Here is a 24,545-nt window from a genome sequence, read left to right as displayed (position 1 = left end):
GTTCATATATAATATACAAAAATACATTTGTGTATAAATGTTATAAATATGTGTGTATGTATATATATGTGTGTGTGTGTCTGTCTCATAAGGAATGATAAGAGGAAAAATTAATGTGACATGGTAGGAATTTTAATGTACAGACCAAGAATTATTACCTCACTGGTGAAGTTAGGCTCCTAGAAATAATATGTGTGTGTCTGAAATAACTCAGTTTAGTCACTTGCAACTTTTGTGACCTTTGATGTTACTCTTGCTTCTCAGATCTCAGATGCCTAATTTTCCAATTGGATTTATCTCAAATTGAGTTATTTCAAACTGGGTTCTATTTACTTTGTATGTCACAGTTTATAGAAAACCAATTATTTAACCTGAAATAATGAATGTGAAACAACTTTGTAAAATGTTAACAAATACATTATTATCATTAGAAGATAGTGAAAGGAAGCTTCAATGGCATGCTAAGTTTAAGGGGTCACATTATAATTCAGCTGCATCATTTTTTATTTTAATTATAAAAATTCACACATTCTTTTGCTTTAGTCCTGGACCAATGGAGAAGATGGTATAATATTACCTCCCAAATTGGTGTAGTTGTTCATGTAAACACTTGAATACATATTTTACATAAATACATGCAAAATACTATGTAGAAAACAATGAAAAAATATATCCCTTGTTCTCTACAATCTAGCAAGAGTGATGGTAGAAACACAAACACAACACAAAGCAAAGAATTTTTTACATGTAGAAAGAGTCTCTTGGTGTTGGGCCTGAGAGAAGGCATTGTTGAGCATCATGTCTCCCTCTCTAAAACATATCAGGATAATTATCACCTTACAAATGTGGACTTTAGTAAAACATGATTCAAGCAAGTTATCAAGTATACCAATTGGTGAAAGGGACTTCAATCCTAATTTCTTCTTCAATATCTGAAACTCCAGAAATAAAGGATATTGCAGGTGAATTAACAGTTTGACATAACTTCAGACACAGTCAAAAAATAAAATTATACATGTAAAATGACAGCCAAATTTATTAAAATAGGAAAGGAGAATATCAAAGAAAATTATGTCAATTTAATATAACTTGTATTCAAGAAATTTAGGTTATATCTTATACTGGAAAAACATTTATTCTTATTTCAAAATAAAATAGGTATACAGGAACAAGTATAAAGGACACGTGAACAAAAACTAGGGGGGTTAGAAATGGGAGGGAGGTGGAGATGGGTGGGTGGGTGGGCTGGGATGGGAGTAAAGGGCAGAAAACTGTACTTGAACAATTAAAATTTAAAAAATCAATTAAAAAGTAATCATAAAATAGGTGTCTTGTTGCTCTCTTTCAAAAAATTAACAGTAATATTCTTCTAATACTGCAAACTTGGAAATTCTTCTTTTTGGTCAAAACATTTGCTCATTATGCATTTTCTGCTTCTTTAGTCCACCAATTTTGCCTTCTCTTTCTTGTGCTATTTTGTTCTTTTACCCTCTCACTTATTCTATCAGTTTATTCCTCTCCTTACTCATGAATTCCCTATTTTATCCATTTTGGATGTTTTAATCAGTCATTCTAATTGTCTTTCTTATTACCTTAGGGCCTCTTAGCCTTACAAACATTTGCTGTACCTTCTGTGCAAAACCCAAAAACTTTCTTCCATTTGGTCCTATATCTAAGCAAGGATGAACCAAATTCTATAATGATAGCAAATGGATGTGCCATAAATTCACTCTATCTTAAATAAGAATCTTGGTGTTGCTAAGGAATTATTTTACTTATTATAGATGCACTAACAATGACGTTTCAAAATCATTCTGATTATCTCAAGGTACTACCATCTTTCACTTTGCTTTCTAAGGATGGACTTGTTATTTGCTATATGGATAAGATCAAAGCCATTAAGTAAAATCTCCCCCCCTTTTCTTTCTTCATTTCCATTCCCCCTGCCTGTGTGTGTGTGTGTGTGTGTGTGTGTGTATGTGTGTGTATTTCCTTTTTGTGGGGGAATGATCTATCCTCATTCTAAGTCTAAGGACTCTCTATATTTGCTCTCAATCCAATAATCTACAGAATAATACTCCAATAACAATCCCAATTCTCCATGTAATCGCTCACCATTTTTATTTTCACTGCTCAAATATTTTGAAGCTCTGTGCTATGTGTTGCAGAATAATTGGGGATATTATGATGAAAAGTGTTATGTCCTTTTGCTTACTGTCTGTCAGAGAACACCAACAATTAAATAGAGAAATTATGAAACTGCACTAAAAGAACAAAACTAAGAGTTTGCGAAGAACACAGTAGAAAATCAAAGAGACAATCTTGCCTTGACAGAATTAGGGAAAGTTTTTCTTAGAAGATATGACATATAATGTAAGAACTGGAGAATAACCAGGAATGTCCCAGGTAGAAAGAACAGATGCACAAGGTCACAGACACAACAGACAATGCTGTGCACACAGAGAGTGGTCAATGACGACAGGTGGTCAGAGATGATGAGGACGTTAAACAGAGGCCAGGATAAAGAGAAAGTGTTGTTCAGTAGTGTATTGTCCTAATGGCTAGGAGGGAAACCCTTGAGCATTTTAAAGCTAGTAATGCCATTATCAGATTTCTATTTTAAGAAGATCATTCCGATTGCTACAGAGTAAAACTTATTGTGAGGCAAGAAAGAAGACAGATAGATCAGTCTGGATATAGGTGAGAAATGATGGTGATCTTGAGCTATATAAAGAAGGAGATATATGTAAGGACTATATGAAAGTAGAATTGATGGATTACATTAATTGATGTTGATAGAAGGAGTAGTGAAAAAATAGAGATATTAAAGAGACATTTGATGTAAGTAACTGGTTGGATAGAATTCATTACTAAGAGAAGGAACACTTTAGGAAGGATAGATACAGCTCGAAATTCAAAATTATGACTAAAAATTTTTACCTAGATATTTCACTGCAACTTTGATTCATCCTACCAAGCAAGAAACATAAAAACATATCTTTTAAAAGTGCTTCTACTCCTCCCTACCTTTCCATTTTGGTTAATGTCAACATCAACATCTAGACATTAAATATTATTTTACCTTAAATTGTCTCCATATCCTGCAGGACTTTTCCTTTGCACTCTAAGTTTATGATCAAACGTATCCCAGCTATCATTTTCATTACCTTTTCCTGTTTTATAGTCTTAATGCTACTCTCACAATTCATGTCCTTTTTAACTTATAGCTGTATTTTTGGAATCATCTAACTGTTCTTCTACTTGTATTATCCATTTCTTCAAAGCTATCCATACAGTGCTTTAGAAACAAATATGAATACATTTGTATCAAACATTTTCCAGAACAGATTTCAGGTGTCAGAGAATATGACAAAATAGCATAAATTAAACACACATTAGTATAAAGGATAATAAGGCCTATGTTACTCTGATCCAGAAAAAAGACCAGTTGCTATATTTATATATATCTAAATATATATTCATTTATGCATTTATATAATGAGCCACATTATATATGAGCTCACTGATATATAATGAGCCACAATTTCAGCTTCAAGCACTCTAGCACAAGAGGAAAATAGAAAACCTTGTCAGTTACATTATTCACAGGGCCTCTAATATAGAAAATAAACTGAGGACAATCAGTGTCATCCATAAACTAACTGTTACCTATATGTTCAACAGAGCTGAAAAACATTCATTCTTTAATCCCTTAGTGAACCTGTTTATCACTCTAGAAAGCACTGTGGCTACTATCTTTATAAGCATGTGGTTCACATAATATGAAAGAAAGTTTGCTTCTACCTGTCTTACAACATTTCTTTCTCTGTTATCCTAATTTTTGTATTTGTTATGACAGGCATTTGTCCTACATACCTCCCTCTCTTGCCTTCAGCTTCTATATAGAACAAATTATTTCCCTAAAGATATTTTGATTCTGTCCCACTGCAACTACTCAGATGTAGGTCCTTATCTCTTCCCACCTGGCAGTCCCATGCAATCTGTTTTCCCTGCCTCTGGCCTCACCTTCTCCTAACCATCCTGTACTGATTATTGCCTTTTAACACACAAAACCATTCCCTGGCACCTGGTGCACATATATTCCCCAATTAGAATCTATAAAACTCTATATCACTCACTTGTTTTCCTCCCCCTTTCTTCTTGTATGCTTATCTTTTTATTAACACTGACTATCACTTTCAGGCTAACCATAACTTCTGAAACAGAGCATTGTCCTTAAGAAGTGAATAAATTCAAATCTCCTGAACTAAAACCTGTAATTTTTTTAAAAAACTTTTGTTCTGTAGCTTTCTTTTCCAAAATTTACTTTTCAATTAAAATTAAGATACAATATTACATTAGTTTCAGGTATACAACATAATGATTAGATATTTGTATGACTTACAAAGTGATCACTCTGATAAATCTAGTGCCTGACTGACACCATACATAGCTATTACAGTATTATTGACTATGTTCTTTATGCTGTACTCGGCATTCCCATGACTATTTGGCAATTTGTGTAGTTTTTTTTAAAGAATGAATCACAGTTTCTTGCCTTCCTGATATAGCTTATTAAAGCTTTTGGGGTGAGCAGCAATCACCACGGGCTCAACGATGTTTAGGTTTCTGGTTAAAGAAACTCTTAGACATTCCCCTTTAAATAGCAACCATTTTTAAGGGTTTATGACAAAACAGCAGGTTTTCAAATAAGTCTTCTGAAATGTTATGAATGTTCTTTCAAACTGGAAGAAGCTTTTCTCTTTTTTGATTGCATCCTTTTGAGTTAGACAATTAATGAAGTAAAATTAATCATCTGTTTGCTGTTTTTGAAAATTAGATTGCATCAATAGGATTAAAGTAACAGAAAGCATATTTCTCCATTTTATGAAGCTAAAAACAGTGCATATGTTGAAGGTCAGAGATTACCAATATCCTGGAAAACTACAAGCAGTTCAGTAACTTGCCCTGTCATCAAATACTCCCCATGGGAATGTTTTACCAAAACCCACTTGGACTGATCTACTTTATTAGTTCTTCTTAGGAACCTACGAAAGTTTGTGGTATTCAAAAAGAAGCTATTCTACTTCCAGTTGCTACCATCAATGGCACACAGACATGGAAAATCCAAGTTTACTAGTTCCTTTTTTTCCCAATGTCTGTAGCCTATTAAAGCAGGTAATGCCTATTTCCAGTCCACAGGTACAAATTCCTGATTTTCATGTGACCAAGTCTATTGAAACTAACAGATACACACATAGAGATCTTTTCATAATGTAAACAGTTAAAATGCCCCTAGATACCTAGCCACACTGCAGTGTTCTCTATTCAGTTCACAGAATCTCAATTGACAAAAATGTAACAAAATATTTGAGCTTGTACAATTTGAAAATACTTCTTTCCGTGTGAAGTAGAAAGTCAATGGAGATGTATATTAAAGTTGACATCAAAAGAAAGTGGCAAATCCATTTAAGCAAGATCAAAGTCCATTAATCTCATCAGCACGAAACTACAACGCAAATACTATGAGAGGTAAATAGAGTTGGAAAGGAGTCTCTCATCTGGAAAGCTTAAATAGTATGCCTCTGGGGAAGAAACTTTGTCTTTACAGGTACGGTGGTACTTTTGCAATGCCTGAGCACATGGCAGAAGCTGAACAAATAATATTTAATAATGTTGAGCCAATGCTATTATGTGAAGCATGGAATCTATAGTCATGATAATAGCAAGAAACACTGGGTAAATACACTTCTATTTTCTTTCCCCCTTTATCTCCTTCACCACCCCTTGACATTCTTCTACACCTTATCCCACAGATGGTATTTCTTGCAAAATTCACGTTTGGGCACCACCTGCCACCCACTTGTAACAGTACCACTCTGTTGAAATATTTTTAGCAGCTGCAAATTAAACTGTCCTTCAGGTGCAATCTCACACTTAATGAAAATGACACCTTGGCAAAGGACATGCAGCTGCCTTTATGATTCATTTGGCAGCTTGAGCTTATTTAAATAATGAACACATTTTGCTGCTCTCAGCATTAGAGTCAATCTGAATTTCTAGTACAGCAATATTTTCACCAGCATTTGGATGGACCTATCCCTTCCATGAACAAGCCTACAAAGTACAGGAACATACAACTGAAATTGTAGAAATACTTTTTTATGGAAAATGAATTAAAGGATAATTAATTAAGGCTTTTAGAGTATCTATAAATTTAAAAGTTAGGACATATATTGGGTTTCTAGGATATAAATTATACATAGTTCATTAGAATAGAGGCTGGAATGAATGATTATATGCTATCTCATGTAACTGCTACAAGCACCAGTTTCACACCATGAAGTAGTCAATCCCCTTGTAAAGCATGGCAGGAGGTTCCAGGGCACAATAGGAGGAATATAAACATCAACCCCTGGTGGGAAAACAATCCAAGTTACCTACCTCTGATTCGACTGTGACCACATTTATGAGAGTAAAAGGAAGGCTTGAAAATTCATGTACTTCACTATGTACAGGATCAGTAAATAATCACCCTACTGATGCTATGACTACCCATGAAGGAAAATCCTTACTAAATACTACTTTTTATTATCAAAACATTTTTCCTTCACCATATATATATATATATATATATATATATATATATATATATATATATATTCCAGGATAGGAGTCAGAGAAAAAAATAGTAAAAACCAAGCTCTCCCAGTCACTAGATTTGTAACTTCAAAAAATTAATTAATGTCAACTAGGCCCAGTTTTCATATCTGTCAGAAGTGCATAAATACATATACCTGAGAAGTGCTAGGATAATTACATTAGAAAAATTATACACCACACACACACACACACACACACACACATGTCTTCCTTCCCACCTTCCTTCCTTTCTATGTGTCTTGTTTTACTTTCTATCTACCTACCTACCTACCTACCTAGCTACTTACATATGTCAGCATATCATTGGTTTTCAAAATTGCTAGCTGTTATTATAACACTGTTCTTATAACTTTGAGAAATGCCCTATATAAATTATATGTTTTAAAGTTAATGGTAACAAACTTTTTTTGCTAATGAAAACAAATTGAATCAGAAACTGATGAGGAAACCTGTTGAAGACAACTGAGAAGAACAAAACATAATTTAGGTAAATTGTAAAACTATTTTAAAAAAATTAAAAAAAAACATTTCCAGTATCACAGCTTCAGTCTTCAAAATACAGACTAACTAGAGAGAAATTAGTGATGGGGAAAGGTGATCAGCAGATGACAGCCAGCACACCAGCCTGACACTCATTGCGACTGGTTTCTTTCCTTTCCTGTGCAGCAACATAAGGAAGGGAAAAGTCCCTCAAATCACAAGACCTTGAATGGGAACTTTCAGCACATTGGGAATGTGGAGAATGCAGCACAAGGTCATTCTAGCTAATAGCCTACGCAAAATGGATATATCATTTTTGGCTGTGGAATAGAAGAACCTCGGCTGCCAAGGAACAGGCCTGGAAAAACTTTTGATGCTTAGCTGGCTGGGAAACTATGAATAGCTCTTGGGATAGTTTAACCCGAAGAGAGGTTGAAGATGAGTCATGTCAGGAAGGAGAAAAGGGCTGATTATGATGGAAGATGAGCATGAATGTTAAGTAATTGGTACTATTTACTGTGTTTTTTCCTCGTGCTTTTTATACATTATTGTAATCCACACTCACCCCAGAAGAAACCCTGACATTAAGACCCGGCAAATACCCCAAAGTGCAAACTAGCACAAAAGCAAGAGCTGAGCTCTTTCTATTGTGTTCTGCAGTATCAAGTATTTACACATGTACTTTGCACTGTGTCTCCAAGTTGCATTTGCCTGTACACTACTAGTTATTTTGTTTGCTATTTGAACAAAGAAAACAATGTTTATTTTTTAATATTAATAAAAAATCAGTGGAAAAGCTTGCTGTTTTCTATCACAACAAAATAAGTATATTTGAACGAAATGGTCATAACCAAATCAAACTTTCCACAGCTTTTCTCAACTGAGAGCAAATTACTGGAGAGGAAATGAAAAGCCTTTGGGATATTGGACTTACAAGAAAAAACATATGAAGTAATTTCAGACATCACTGTGGCGTGTGATGCCTCCAACTGTACATGTCAAACCAAATTAATGACCTTACACTTTCCCTTATTTGGTCCTGTAAAGAGATGATGTTTTTCCATTTTTATCTTTTCAGTTTCATTTCCCATATGTACTTAGTTGGCATTTCTTACTAACTCCACCCCTAATGCACTTTTTAGTGTATTTTTCCCCTTATTTCTCTTTTCCTAATTAAAGTTCTTCCTTCTCTCTCCTAAAGTACTGGTTTGTGTTCTTTAAAGATCCACTCACCTCAAATCGTTCTCCTCAATCAACACTTCACAATTTAGCCAGTGTCAATTTCTAAATACACAGTTTTATTGATGGTTTTCCAATGGCTAAATGATTAAATTCAGGCTCAATTACTAATTTATTTATTAAAAATTTATATATATATAGGTATAAAATATTATATTAATTTCAGTTATGCGATATAGTGACTCTACCTTGATAAATTCAGACTCCTTTAAAGGTATTCAAGGTCTTTACCATACAACCCTAATATATAAAGCCTGTTCAGAAGATATCCAGCCATGTAATATGAAAAATAGAGACATTTATTGAAGAAAATACAAGATACCAGAAACATTGTACATAGGGCAATGATGCCTCAGCACCCTTCAAAGTAGGGACCTTGAGACCTCTCACAGTTTTCCCAATCTCTATCAGCTGTCCTGTCATATTTTCCTGAATCTCATCAACAGTCTGAAATCTCTTCCCTTTCAAAGATGGTTTCAGTTTTGAAAAAAGACAGAATTCACAGAGAGCTAAATCTGGGCTATAGGGAAGCTGAGTCACCTGAGGATTTGATCTTTCACCAAAAAACTCTGCACGAGATGTGATGCATGAGCAGGCACATTGTCATGAGGAAGCTGCCAGTCACTAGTTGCCCATAGCTGTGGCCTTCTGAATCATCTGACAGTTTCCACAGAGGAATGAGAAAGCCTCACACAAAATTTGGTGCAGATTTGTTGTTCTATGTGCTCAGTCATTATGAATGTGATGGCCACATGGTACACATGCTCACTCAATAGTGTCTACTGCCCCCACTGACTAGTACAATGAAGTTGTCACTGTTCACATATGTGCATTCCAGTCCACTCTCCTTGGCTGCCAGGTTACACTGATGTCATGCAAACCATTCTCATTATATTTACAATGGCTGGACCTTTTTTGGACATACCTCCCATTGCATTTCCTTCTGTACTCTTCTAACATATCACTCTGGATTCCCAGAACTTCCATTTTTAAATAACTTTTCTAATTCAAATCCTCTCTGAAGAATAATACCAATTTTTCAAGATCCCTTTCCATTTTTTCCCCAAAAGTGCATTATTTCAATTCTTGAGGTAGAAACTTGTCTTCTAAGATTCCATAATGTTTTGTTTATATTTCAATGAAACTATTTATATGTTCCCATCTGCCCTAGATTATCATTTATAGTGATATACTGTGTTTACTCACTAACTTCTTTGGATGCCTGATTTTGTCATTCACTTTAGAATCCCTTCTACTTCTCAGGATAGCATATTATAATTTAAGATACTGCTAACTTGAATTCAAGTGAACGGTATTCTATTTATACAATCATTTTATGGTTTGTAAACTGACTTCACATAGACAATAATGGTGTAACTGCCCAGTGGTTAAGGGGTGGCCACAGTATTCAGCTTTGCTCTATTATTTACTATCTATGTGACCATAAGGTGAGAATATGGAGATGTTATAAAAAACGATGATAGAGTTAATATGTGTGTACTTGGAACAACATGCTATCATGAAGTGTGAACTGTCTTTATTGTTAATGCAAGGTTGGTTATCTCTGCTTCATTATTTAGCCTTGTACTGTTCACCAGATATCGTTTAAGAGTATCATCAAAGTCAACAAAAAAACAGGTATCTTTAAAAAAAAGGAGTCAGAGATAAGGAACAGAAACCAAGAGCAAATCAAGAGCTCCTTTTCAATCAGGTGTTTAGAATGAAAGAGACAATCAGAATGAATCAGAAACTAGAAAGAACAGCAACAACATTGTTCTCTGTACTGGCAGATAAAGATACATGGATTTAAAATATTCAGGAAGAGGCTTTACTCACAGTGCTGGGGCTTGAATAGTTATGTTCTTAGTCAAACAAAACGGTGTGCTGCTGTGTATAAGATTTTCTTTGTAATTTCTGTCAGCAAATTAATTTACACCATAAGTGTACTCAGCACCTTTGCAATATTTAAATTACTATTATTTTAAATTATATTCAGTATAAATACATTTACATGGGAGTATAAATACAGTTATATGGGTGTATAAAGACTATGAAGAATTTAAAATTATTTTGGCTGTTACATATAAGAATATAAAAAAATGTAGAGAAAGTAAATACTTGAAGACATATCACCCATGGATGCTGCTTCTTTCCCTTTCCTGTAATTTTTTTTTTCATTATCTTAATCTGTTTGATTCCCTGGTTCTCAGACTATTTTTCTATGCTTGAGGAGAATTTTTGGCTGAATTTTGACCATGTTCACAAAGTATTGCATATTTAACTCTTCAGAATAACTATCTTATTTCCATTCTTTCCACATCTGGTATCTTTGTGGCTCAGTCATAAACTTGAACTACAGCAAAATTAAGAAATTCAAGCATAAACTGAACCTGAGAACTAAGCATCACTTAGATTTTCTTAGACATGCAAATTTGATACAGTATAATCTTCAGTGTATGGTTAGTTTTCTATATCTAGATAGCACGTATGTTCATTTTACTTAAATATTATGATCTCTACCATCTTCTATTTAAATAGGAACATTTCTGTAACTTAAGTGCATACATGTTGAATTGTGCTTAGAAAGTAAATTGGAAATAAATATTTAGTTTATATGTTTCTTAAAAATATTTTGTCACATTTTGGTTTTGTTTTTCTGTTTTACTGACTGATTTATTTCCATCATGTGTATCTTCCAATTATTTCTTTATTTTGGCAAACTTCACAAATTGCAGGACATAGTGCTGAGCTTAAAGTAGGTTTTAAGGAAAATTATTGAAATATTAATCTAATTAAATTAAATGGATATATCACAAGGTCATGTGACTATTTGTTATCATTATTTGATAATTATGTACCAATGATTATGTTTCTCTAAATATGTTCCCACTCTCTTGTAATAACGTCCTGCTGTTTACAAGAACACTATGTGTAATGGTTTAGAGGTTTGTGTTTTATCATGGTAAACATAAATTATAAATGTTTTGATGTCTTTAGATTTCATTGTTTTCCCAGCTATAATATTGATATTATAATATAATATATAATATATAATATAACATAATATATTATGTTAACATAATATATTATATTATATATTGATATTATATATCAATATAATATAATATTTCTCAGGCATTTCTATAGTTTTTGACATTTCTTCCCTCTTAACTACAAACAGCTGCAATATTTATAGATTATTCCTTGTATTAGGTCTGCAATAAAGAAATTCATTCTATTAATGCACTCATCTATCATCATAAACTGTTTTCATCTTTTATATTGAATCCTGTTGTGTATAAACTACTGTATGACTAGATTAGGTGGAATTGTTTTTTGAGAAGATCAGATGGAATTTCATGAAGGACATAATATCCAGAAAGAACATTTTTATTACCTCACAATGCATGCACATATATGTATATAATACATGTATATTTGCAGGTAACATTTGATATTAATTTTGATTACTTAAAGACATCAAGAACTGAATACAGATTTTTTCCCCAAAACCATAAAAATTGAAAAGATGTGGGAAAAAAAAACAATTATCCTTTACAATGGCATTATAGGAGATGTCAACATAAAGGGAAATTATGTAGAATATGAATAATATAAACTCTGTTATCTAAACACAAAATGATGCTATTAGTGAAGTCTATGTTCATAAAGTAATTATGCTATATTGTATATAACAAAAATTAAAAATAACTTTTGGACTTGAGTGAAGAAAACCAAGACAGCAACCTTTCATTTTCTACAACTAAAGAAAGCAGAACTTTTTATTTAGAAAAGTGAGTGCTCCATAATAACAAATAATTTATATGATCTTAATCAATGACTTCACACTAAAACTTTCTCTTAAAGAGAAAATTGATAGAGGTTCAAAAAAATATGGTATTACCTAACTCCTATTTTAAATTAAAGCAGGTTTTTCTTTCCTTTGCCAGAAAGTTCATCAATTTTTTAGACAGTGTTCTTACTCTGCTTTATTAAATGAGATGAAACAAGTGCAATTAAGTGTGTGATTTATTTTCTAAAAGTTTCAGTGGTTAAGCAATGAGTTAAAAAAAATTCACCACACCAAAGAGCTATAGTACAGGTGTGATTTAAATCTCTGAGAAAGAAAAAAAAATACCAGTGCTTTCTTTTAACTTTCTCCAATCAATAGTCATATCTCACTCAATGGTTATGTTTAAAAATTGAGAAACAAATTTTTTACCCTCATCCAAGGATACATTTCATTGATTTTAGAGATAGAGGAAGGGAAGGTAGAGAGAGAGAGAGGAATGTCGACGTGAGAAACATCCATCAGTTGCCTCCTGTGCATTCCTGGAGAATCAAACCTACAACCTAAGTATGTGACTTGATCAAGAATCAAATGAACCTGTAACCTCCTGATGTGGGGGCTGATGCCCCAACCAAATGAGCCACCCAGCCAGGGCCTTCACTTTTTTTTATCGTCTTTTTTTTTTAGAGAAATAGGCAAAGTTTTTGTTCCATTTATTTATACATTCATTGGTTGATTCTTTTATGTATCCTGACTGGGGAGGAAACCAGCAACTTTGGACTGCTGGGGCAATGCTCTAACCAATTGATCTACTTGGCCAGGGCTCATTTAAAATAAAGAGAACTATATAAGTTTAAGATGCATTTCATGGAAATAAATACAATTTAAAAGATGATTATATACAGAGGATGAAAACTCAAGTCACTAAGAGAATATTTGCAAAATACATCTGATAAAGAACTGTTATCGAAATATACAAAGAACTCTTAAAATTCAACAATAAGAAACTGCTTGATTAAAAAGTAAGACAAAGATCTTAAAAGACACATTATGATATTCGGAGATGTTGCTAATATTGGCAGCACAGGTAAATTCAATACTTGCTTGAATCCTCCCACAACCACATTAAAATTTAAACTACAGAAAGACCATCATTCAGAATGTCTGAAATCTAATAGAAGTCCTACAAGTATGAATATAAATAAAAAGCCAAATGGAGACTGGTGGGAGGGGTGGACATGTGGAACAGGTTGGTCCCACACCTCAGTGTGGCCAGTAAGAATCAGGAGGGATGTCTCAGATGCAGAGCTTCCCCCAGAGGGTGGAGGGTCCCAGCCTCACGCCAGGCCTTTCAACCCAGGGTTCCAGTGCCAGGAAGAGAAGTCCAATTTTCTCACCCACATACTTTATACATGATTCAAAAATAAATTAATAATTGAAATTTTGGTCCAAAGCAAACAAGAAACAGAACCCCTAAGCAAAACAAAAACAAAAGCAAATATGGAACATCAATTTAATTTTTTATATAACATTCTCTTAAAAATTATGTGTATACTCAATTTGTTCTTAATATTATTTTTCTCTGAAAAATACCTTCTAATCTACAGATGGCAAAACTGGTATTTGTGAATGCCAGTAACAGTTTTATCTATTTATTAAAAAATATTTTTATCCTTACTTGAGGACATTTTTTCATTGCTTTTGTAGAGAGAGAAAAGGAAAGAGAGAGAGCAGGAGAGAAACAGTGATGTGAGAAAGAAACATCAATTGGTTGCCTTCTTGAACTCACCCTGACAGGGGATTGAACCTGCAATCTGGGTATGTGCCCTGACCAGCAACTGAATCTGTGAACTTTTGGTCTACAGGATGATACTCCAACCAACTGAGCCACACTGTCCAGGCCAGTTTTATTTATTAAAAAATGTTAATTTTCATATAACCATAAAATTTACCAAAATTTTTCTGAATATGTAATCTCAAAATATTTTTATTCTGTGAAATAAAAAAAGTTAATTTTATAAATTAAGCAGAAAAGTTTCCTTTTTGATATTTGCCCATTTCATAAGGCATAGTAATAATTTAAGACCTAATTCAAGTGCTTCATTGACACAGAGCTTTTCCTCTGAGGTGCCTCTCATCAGGCACTTGAGTTCCAGGGAAAAGGAAGTATCTGTTAAGAATGTGGCCTCATTCTTAAAATAAAATAATGATTTAGGGACCAGGAAAGATTTAGGTCAATTTTATTTGACACAGACCTTGGCAACTTTTTAGTAACTTGAGTGTTATTATAGATAGAAACTAATTATACTGATTGCAACACCGGTGGAGCTTCAGCACTTCTCTCATCCTCTGGTCAGAAAATGTTCTCAAAAATGCCAGAAATCCAGGCTCTCTTCAAACAAGTAAAACCTGTCCAACTGTGATATAATTAGCAGCTTGTATTGCTTTTGTCTTAATAGACAATAATAGTTTTGATACTTAAGAATGTCTAATTATATGGGGAAGGAAATTCAAGGCAGAAATGAAGATAATTTATAGCATAATTTTCAAAGTAATTAGAATTTGCAGAAAATAATTCTTATTATAAACCCTATTTAATTTGTAAGATCTTATTATCCTTTAAGAAATAATAAATCAAATGTGGCATTAGATACTATTTTTTGTACTTCCCTAATCTCAATGTGTTAAAAATAAATAATTACTGTTATTTTAATACAACTTCCTCTTATTTTCAGTTTTATTCTTTTTTAGGGTTACATCTATGAAAAGTGAATAGTGAGAAGTTTGCCAGTTATGTATACATAAATTTTGGAAGTACTTTTAATATGAGACTCTAGTACTTTTAATATAGTACTCTATTTCAGTCCTACAATTTATTTATTTATTTTAGCTTTCATATTTTTATTGTATATTTCCATTACCATTTAGTCCCCTTATATTCCCTTCTTCCCAGCAATCACCACACTGTTTCCCATGTCCATGAGTCCTCTTTTCTTTTTGGCTCAATTCCTTCACTCCCTCCCCTCCGCCTAGCTTAGCTGCCATCCTGCTCTCTATCTATGTGTTTGCCTGTATTTTGCTTGTTAGTTCAGTTTGTTCATTAGATTTTCCATATGAGTGAAATCATATGGTATTCATCTTTTCTGGCTTATTTCATTTAGCTTTATGTTCTCCAGGTCCATCTACACTGTTGCAAAAGGTAAAATTTCTTCTTTTTCATGGCTTAGTAGTATCCCATACTATTGTAAATGTCCCATAGTTGTTTCATCCACTCATTTACTGATGGACATGGGCTGTTTCCATATTTTAATGATTGTAAATAATGTTGCAATGGACATAGCGGTGGTTATGTTCTTTTGAATTAGTGTTTTGGGTTTCTTTGGATATATTCCCAGAAGTGGGATCCCTGACACAAAAGTCAGATACCACTTTTTTAAGGAATCTCCATACTCCATGCTTTCTACAGTGGATGTACCAAACTGCATTCCCACCAACAGTGAATAAGGGTTCCCCTTTCTCCACATCCTCACCAGTACTTGTTGTTTGTCAATTTATTGACAATAACCATTTTGACAGGTGTGAGATGATATCTCATTATGATTTTAATTTGACATTGAACATCTTTTCATATGTCTATTGGTCCTCTTTAGAGAAGTGTATTCAGGTCCTTTGCCCATTGCAATACCAAATTAATGTTGTAACATTAAAAAAACATATATATCTTTTGTTTTTGTTTGGGTTTGATTTTGTTTCTTTGCACTAAAGATCTACCTAGTTTTCATTACTGGATGTTTTGACAAAAAAGATGTTTACAAGGAGTTAAACAAGTTATCATGTATTTTAAGTACCACATAGCTGTTTTATCATCCTTATAAGACTTAAAATAAAGTATTATTTAGGCATTCACTAGAGGTAGGCATTAGTCCTAGCCTAGCTCTAGTGAAGGAAAGTTTATTTATTGCTTTAAATTTTTATTGATTGATTTTAAAGAGAGAGAAAGGAATGGGGGGAGGAAGAGAGAGAGAAAAAGAGAAAGAGACATTCATTGATTTGCTGCTCCACTGATCCATGCATTCTCTGGTTGCTTTCTGTGTGTGCCCTTCCTGGGGATCGAACCCACAGAAACCTGGCATATTGGGATGTTGCTGTAACCAAAAGAACTACCCAGTTAGAGTGTAGTTAATTTATATTAACCTGTTCTGAAAATTACCTAAAAAAACCTACCTAAGTTTTCTTTGAACACTGGAAGTCATAAACTCTACCACAATTTTTAAAAAAATAATTAACATCTAACAGGACATGTAGTTGTGGGAGATTTTCTGAGGTACCAGAGGGTGCTGGCAGCTGAATTAATCTGACACCGCCTCAGCAGAAGGATTCAAGCAGAATAAGGTGGGCAGTACTAGCCTTACATAGAGTTCATGTTAAGTGGTTATTGCATGAAATTCCACCCAACCTTTTTCAAAGGATGCTTAATGTTTATATTTCCCAAGTTTAAATGGAAACAAAAGCCACTAATTTAAGAAGGCTTATATTAGAAGAATTTCCGTTTGGATTAGACCATATCACGTGAAATAAATGGAGTCTAAATAATGAGCACACTCACACAGTCGTTCTTGCATTCTCACATCAATTTGAGTAGAGATGTAAGATAGTCTAGTTGGTTGTTGAGAAAAGTGCACTGTTGGTGGGATTGCAGACTGGTATTGTATAAAGGACACATGGACAAAAGCTATGGGAGATGGAAATGGGAGGGAGGTGGGGAGGTTTGGGGGGGTGGGCTGGGGTGGGAGTAAAAGACAGAAAACTGTACTTGAACAACAATTAAAATAAGATAAGATAAGATAAAATAAGGTACAGTCTATTTGGGAACACAGCCATTGTGTCTCTATGTCTCTTTAACAATCAAACATAATATATTTTGGTAGTTTTATATAGTCTGACTCAAATATTAATGTAAAAATCTCAATAGAGTGGAGATTCTGATTGAGCAGGTCTAGGTGGGCTCTGAGATTCTGCATATCTAACAAGCTCCCAAGAGATGCACATGCCACTGGTCCGAGGTCTAGACTCTTTGGAGCAAAAGTTTACACCAGCAGAGTTTTCAGTGATTTGAGGTATGCATAAGTAACACAGTTCATTCTATGATCCATTATTGGATAGAATCCTTTAACTCTGTCAAATCTTTGCTTTTTACAAGACATGCATTCTCCCTGGTTGGTGTGGCTTATTTGGTTGGAGTGTCACAGGTTCGATTCCTGGTTAGGGCACATGACTAAGTTGTGGGTTTGTTCTTGGTCGGGGCAACCAATCGATTTTTCTTTCTCAAATGACATTTCTCTTCCTGTCTGTCTCCCTCCCTTCCCATCTGTTTAAAATCAATAAGCATGTCCGTGAGTGAGGATAAAAATAGATAAATAAAATGCATGCACTAGATGTGTATCATTTGTTTATTTTTTCCTTTATTTTCCTTACCTTAGGAGATGTATCATTAAAAAACATTGCTATGTAAGATGTCTGACATTTCTTTTAGAATTTTTATTGTTTTGCAACTTACATTTAAGTCTTTTATCCATTTTAGTTTATTCTTGTGTATGGTGTAAGTTGGTGGTTCAGTTTTATTTTTCTGCATGTTCCTGTCCAATTTTCCCAACTAAAAATCTTCTGTACAGTGAAAGAAGCCATCAATAAAATGAAAAGTAAACCCATCATATGGGAGAATGTATTTGCCAATAATGACATCTGATAACAGGTTACTTTCCAAAATATATAAAGTACTTATACAACTCAACATCAGGAAGACAAACAGTCCAATTAAACAATGGGAGAAGAACCTGAATAGACATTTCTCCAAAGATGACATGCATGTAGCCAGTAGATACATGAACAAATGCTCACCATCACTAATTATCACATGGATACAAAGTGTAAATACAATGAGATACCACCTCACCCCTGCCAGAATGGCTATTATTAATAAACCAACAAACAAGTGCTGGCAAGGATGTGGAGCAAAGGGATCCTCAATAGTGCACTATTGGGGGAATACAGATTAGTACAGCTACTGATGAAAACAGTGTGGAGTTTCCTCAAACATTAAAAATAAAACCACCTTTTGACCAAGATCCCACTTCTGGGGAGTATACTCTAAGAATCCCAAAACACCCAATCAGAATGCATAGCTGCACCCCTATGTTCATTGTAGGGTTATTTAAAATAGCTGAGACTGGGAAACAGGCCAAGTGCCTGTAAGTAGGTGAGTAGATAAAAAAGCTGTTGTACCTTTACATAATGGATTATGTGGATATAAAAAAGAAAGAACTCTTACCCTTTGAGACAGCATTGATGAACTCTGATGTTACTATGCTAAGTGAAATAAGTCAGTCAGAGAAAGAGACACGATGTGATCTCACTTATATGTGGAAACTCATGAACAAAACTGACAAAAAAATAGAATCAGTGACATGGATGCATGGATCAGACTGACAGATATCCCTGAGGGGAGGAGGTTGCAAGGGACTGGATGAAGGAAGATGAAGAGATTAGCCAAAGAACATATATGCATAATCCATAGGCACTATTTACAAGGTTTTTGTGAGAATAAAGTGAATCTTATTGGAAGCATTTTGAGGGTATAAAACATTAAGTAAACATAGGATTTCCATTGTTCACAATTATTTCAATTATTTTTATATAAGTATATCAATTTTTCAAATTATTGCCTTAATTATTAAAAATTTCCAATATTCATTGTAATAATATGAAATGTCACAGCACTTACAGTGTGGTGTGTGTGATGTAAAATTGCTGCTGATGCTTAAATCAATTTTTGGTTGTTTTTCAGTTCAGGGACTCTATTAATTTTATGCTTTTTTGTATGTGTGTGTGTGGCAACTCTTTTCTGTTAATTCTTATTTAAGAATGATTATGTATTTTGAGTGCTAATATAAAGTTATTTCCATAGACACCTAATCAAGACTAATAAAGGTATTTTCTAAACCAGTTTGATGTTTCTACATTAGCTTAGTATGGGTTTTATGTCATTTTTAAAAATAAAATTTGAAATAAATTTAATTGTACTATCTGATGGACCTACTATTTCTATATTCTTCCATGATATCCATAGTAAAACACATGGAACCATTATCTGAACAACACTCTAGTGAGTCTTATATAATTACATATTATTATAATAAATTTCTTAGACCACATACATTTCTTAGAAATATACATATATTAGTTAAATACATTAAAGAAAAGATTTTCCATTTTTTAAGATAATAGTCCTCAAGATGTCCCTGAGGCCAAACAAAGAAGTGTTTATAGATTATCTGTAACTGGAAAGGCAGACAATAAAAAGGCAGCACAACTTACAGACTCAAATAATAACCTCCCCAAATTGGAAAATTACTATATGTTTGTTTAATGATAGAAAAGGAAGGCAGTATGACTATTGATATGTATCAGTTTTGTAGCAAATGGTGTTAATTAATTTAATAAAAATTACTTAAGAACACTATGCAGATCATGCATTTTAAAACTTCTATTCAACTCCTGCTTTAAGTAACTTAACTAGGAATTAAAATCTTAAAACCAAATGAAATGCTTTTACTCTTAGAAAAATATTTGTGTCAAGAATCACAATTATTGTTGTCAATTAATTGTTGTATATTTATTAAAGCTCAGAGTACCCTAAGAGGCTTTACTTACTTGTTGGAAAAGAGCCCACACCATGTACTATTGCTGAACCACTAAAACCCCTGAATATAAAAGAACAGTGATTCTGGTTTCTCCTTACTCCCTGACTATTTCTTGAACCACAAATCTCTGTTTGTCTCATTATTTCTGGGATGACTTCCCCTCTTAAAATCTCTTTTTAATTAGTAAAATGTGCCATTAAAATAACATCTTCTAAAAATCTATAGTTGATTATAGTTTTTCTGATTCCCATCTTTTTCTTCAAAACCTCCAAGGGTTTCCATTTTTTCTGAACTCTCTTGTATATGTATTCTCGAAGAGAATGCTGAAGAAGCATGTACAAAAGGCAGCTTCCCTTATAAGCTGTCATATCTTTCTAGTATTTCATAGTGAAAGCCTCAGACAGCAGTTCTGATATTGGTTTTAAACCTGAAAATTGATTGAATAAAAAAATTCACATTTCATTAAAAAATTAATAGTAGTAACTCCTCCCTTACTTTATAGGTTAAACTATGGTTTTAAGATATTAAGATACCTTGGAAGTATATGCATATGACCTCATAAATGTGCCAAGGCTTCTACGGTTTTCCATTTGCTAAAAAGGGATCTCTCTTTCTCTTATAACAGTTTTTGGTATATAGAGGTTGTCTAATGGGTGTAGAAAATGCAAGTTACCTGGAGTAATATGTTGGTAGCTAGCAAATGTAACTAGCTAGCTAATGTGCCATTATCAGTGACCTAGGAGGACAAGATACAGCTGCAGGGTGAAGAGGACAGAATAGCATTCTAGCTTAGTAACTGGGTGATTGATAAACAAATTATGTACAGAAAAATAGAAACACTGTGGAATGAGATGTGAAATGATGAGACCGGAAGGAACTGAAAATCCTCATTAAAAAACAGAAAATAAGTACATTAAACAATAAATTGGATAGTTTAATCTCTCATTAAAGTGATCTTTTCTTAACTTCCCATTAATAATGGAGCTATTTAACCTCTATTACATCATATTACCTAGTATCTTGATTATTTTTACTGTCAACCATGCAATCAGATATGAAATGGAAATCTCAGCATTCTTAAGAATGAGTATATATTCCAGTAACATTTTACAATGCTGTAAGCCTGTGAAAATATTTTTAAGTATGTATCACATGTAACGTACATTATAAACTTCGGGGTTAGAACTTTAGTTAGAAGACTTTATGATGCACTTTGGGGATTTTTATTTTAGTTTGTGATGCTATAAATCTAATCAGAAAAGTATTATTAATCATTTTATATTTCTCTTTCTTCATTCCTCCCTCCCTTTCATCTCTCTTTGCCATTCTACCCTCCCATTCTACCAATGGACAGATTTGTTTAAAATTTTTTTTTCTTTATGATGACCGATCGTTTCTCCATCCTAGAAAACACAAAATAGTTTCAAGTAATCAATCATACTAGCCATGATTTATTCAGCTTCCTCAAATGCATTAAAATGTATTAGAGGAACTTTCACTTTTGCTATTATTATTAGAATGTCCTTTACTAACATCTTTTGATAACTCTGGTCTTTTTGAGGACAGTTTGGAAATTCATGAGTGGCTTATAAGCAGTATTAAAAAATGGAGTTGCAGCACATTCATACAAACTCAAGAAGACAAAACTAATCGGAGCAATAGTAAATTTATTGGAAGTTTTGTAAATCTTCACTACATGGTTACCATTCTCTTCGGAGCTGCCACTGTTTTGTCTTTACCAACAGGCTTTGCTCCGTGGGACTGGGCGACAGTCTACCAGAGTCTGAGCTCCAACCCCTCTTTTCTTCCTCAAGTTGCTCTCACTCGGGACTTAGAAGTGGAAAAGGAAGAAAACGAAAGTAGTTACAGTTTGGGGAAATGTGGAAGATTAGTTCCCATTTTAAGATTCATTAACCCAATTATCTCAAGGTCTTTCAAAGGCAATTATGATATACTAGTTTGGGCACTGATTGATCAGAGCTGGCTATAGTTACCTTACTATCTATGAAGATTATGATTTTCTTTTTTTATGTAATGGAAAGAAAACTAAAAAGAGGTCAGTCATTAGCCTTCTTATGGCAAACAGCACTATTCCACTATTTTTATAATTTCTTTTCAATCAAAATATTTTATGATTAAAGAAAATACATAAAGGTTATTGACTATAGATCCTGTAACTTATTGGTTTATCCTAGGCATATAAGCCCAAATTCCATAATTTGGATTGTTAATATGATTAGATTTCCCTTTAATTCACCCTAAAATGAGTATTACCACAAAATTTTTATGGTAATACATGTGTTTTGTTTCCTGTCTTCCAGATTAATTTATTTTTGTTTGATTTACAAAATTGCTTTATCACCCTCCAAAACAAAGATATAATTTTTTATTCATTCTTAAATGTGTTTAGAAAACATTTGATAAATACTGACTCTCTGGGTGTTAAGCAACTAAATGGCAGTCATCAGTTAAATGTTAGCATTGGCATTATTTAACTTCCAGGATCAGGGACTCGAAGTCCAATGCATTATAAATGGGTCATAATGCAATGTATAGGCCCAAAGCACAATTCTGTGCTCTCTGTAACATCAATCCCATTGTGTGCTAAACAGAAAAGGCAGTGTGGTTCCCAGATAGAAAGCTGAATCTGCTGTCCTAAACTTCCTATACACATTCATGTGGGATTTTATAAATGTATAAATAAGATGGGTCTCTATGATATTAAAAACTTGTGATCTTTTAAAATCAGAAATTAAATGAGCAAAGGAAATTATTTGGATTTATATGAATAGAGAAAAGTATAATCATATTGCAAAGACAAATTTTTTTCATGGGTCCCTCATGCTGTCAGCCTACATTAAATCTAGAAATATTTATCAAATCATCAAGCAAAATAATAAAAACTATATTTCTAATGAGTAAAACATGCACATTCACATTAATTTATAAAATCACTACTAATAGCCTTGCCTGCAGCGGCTCAGTGGATTGACCACCTGCCTGCGAACCAGGGGTTCACCAGTTCAATTCCCAGTCGGAGCACATGCCTGGGTTGCAGCCAAGTCCCAGGTAATGGGTGTGTGAGAAGCAACCATACATTGAGGTTTCTCTCCCTCTTTTTCTCCCTCCCTTTCCCTCTGTTTAAAAATAAATAAATAAAATATTAAAAATAAATAAATAAAATCACTACAAATAATAAATTGTAATGTTTTCAAAAGCAAACCATTATTTTTGATTCAATATATTTAAAAATAATAATATTACCACATATATAATGGCACACTGTTTAAAATGCACAGTCTATGTGATGATCCAAAAATGTCATAGGAAATCAATAGATTTCTGAGAGCAGGGTGTGGGAGGCTGGGGTCAGTGGTGAAGGAGATTTGATTTCTCTCTTATCTAGTTCTTTAATCATATAGCAACACAAATATGTCTAACCTGAAAGTGCTCCTTTTAAAGGCATCTAAACACATTTAAATCTTCCTTACTTATAATATCAGGAAAACATTTTAAAGCCTCTTATCCTGGATAATCTTTGGTAATTTGTATTGAGTTGATATATGAAGTTTAGAGCATATTACTGTCTTTTGTCATGTGTAAGTAATAGTAATAAGTAAGTCACTAAGCTTACAAAAATCTTTTTTCCCCTTATGGAAGCAAAGGAGCAGTAGATTCATTTTCTTCAAAATGTACAGATATTGTTAGGCAAGAAATCCTGTATATATAGACTCAGTCTAAGGAAGGGGCAGAGGTCACTATCACTTTATCTTTTGTTTTCCCTGAACCACTCTCGTTGCTTTCCTAGAAATATGTGGCTGCTGAGTTAGTGAGATCGTGTACTCCTTTTGTAGTTATTGGACATATTTAGGCATTGTCATTGCTCCCTTCTTTAAAAGTCTTACATAATATTACAAAGCCAGGAAACATCAACTAATTTTTTTTGGTTTGTTTGTTTTTGGTAATGGTAGTGACTATTCCAAATGCTTTATGTGAATTTACTCATACATAATCCTCATAACAACTGAACAAAGAAGGAATTTTTATTATTGCATTCAAACCAGGGAACACGGAGCACAGACAGCTTGCATTAACTGCCTATAGTTGCTCAGTGCCCAAGGCAGATGGTTGAACTCCATACATTCCATTCTCTTAACAACTGTCCCAGAATTTATGTATGATGTCTTCACATGGAAAGATTTAAAAGCTAAGCTGTGAAACAGCAGGATGAATAATTTTCTTGTAGTTATCTATGTAGTCAGTCTTCTTAAAAACTGTACTGGAAAAAATGAATAAAAATTAACCTATATTTTCTTTATTTTAGTGGTGATTATTGCACTTACTAGAGCTAAGTTAATGCTTAGAAGAATGCATTTATTGAAATTTAGCTTTTGTACATCAATTCATTTTTTCACATGCTAATTTTGTTGAGCTCAATTTTACTAAAAATTTGATTATTATTTTAATCCTAATTTGCCAAATGTGCATTATGTACTGTTAATGTGTTCACTCATATTGTTCACTATATGGATGTGCCAAACAAGCATTATGCGCTATGTAGAGAGCTGATATGCAAATGAGAGTAGCAACCATAGTTATTATGAGCATTTGTTATATTATCATTCACTGTTCTCACTGTCTTACACGAACTGTCTCATGCATCCTCAGAAAAA

At 33.4% G+C, this 24,545-nt stretch overlaps 1 protein-coding gene and 1 long non-coding RNA gene across 3 annotated transcripts in view; both read right to left on the bottom strand.

Moving 5' to 3' along the window:
• Positions 1 to 24,545, bottom strand: part of SEMA3A (semaphorin 3A) — a 313,391-nt gene that overhangs the window by 46,907 nt on the left and 241,939 nt on the right. The window lies entirely within an intron of this gene.
• Positions 17,626 to 24,189, bottom strand: LOC118497079. The gene is made up of 3 exons (XR_004899633.1): positions 24,177 to 24,189; positions 20,357 to 20,362; positions 17,626 to 17,698 (listed from the first exon to the last, which is right to left on the bottom strand). It is a non-coding gene; the product is annotated as an uncharacterized LOC118497079 (long non-coding RNA).

The sequence above is a fragment of the Phyllostomus discolor genome, chromosome 10 (assembly GCF_004126475.2).
Source record: "Phyllostomus discolor isolate MPI-MPIP mPhyDis1 chromosome 10, mPhyDis1.pri.v3, whole genome shotgun sequence".
NCBI lineage: Eukaryota > Metazoa > Chordata > Mammalia > Chiroptera > Phyllostomidae > Phyllostomus > Phyllostomus discolor.
This window is presented reverse-complemented; position numbering and strand designations above follow the sequence as displayed.